The following is a 311-nucleotide window of genomic DNA, read 5'->3' on the forward strand; positions in this document are numbered from 1 at the left end:
TTCCAACTTGTGCTTCATCCAGCCCAGTGTTTCTCATGATGTACTCTGCATATAAGTTAAATAAGCAGGGTGACAATATACAACCTTGACATACTTCTTTCCCGATTTGAAACCAGTCTGTTGTTCCACATCTGGTTCTAACTGTTTCTTCTTGACCTGCATATAGATTTCTCAAGAGGCAGGTCAGGTGGTCTGGTATTTCCATCTCTTTCAGAATTTTTCACAGTTTGTTTAATCCAGTCAAAGGCTTTGGCATAGTCAATAAAGCAGAAGTAGATGTTTTTCTGGAACTCTCTTGCTTTTTCAATGAT

The sequence above is a fragment of the Bison bison genome, unplaced genomic scaffold (genome assembly GCF_000754665.1).
Source record: "Bison bison bison isolate TAMUID 2011002044 unplaced genomic scaffold, Bison_UMD1.0 scf7180017864093, whole genome shotgun sequence".
NCBI lineage: Eukaryota > Metazoa > Chordata > Mammalia > Artiodactyla > Bovidae > Bison > Bison bison.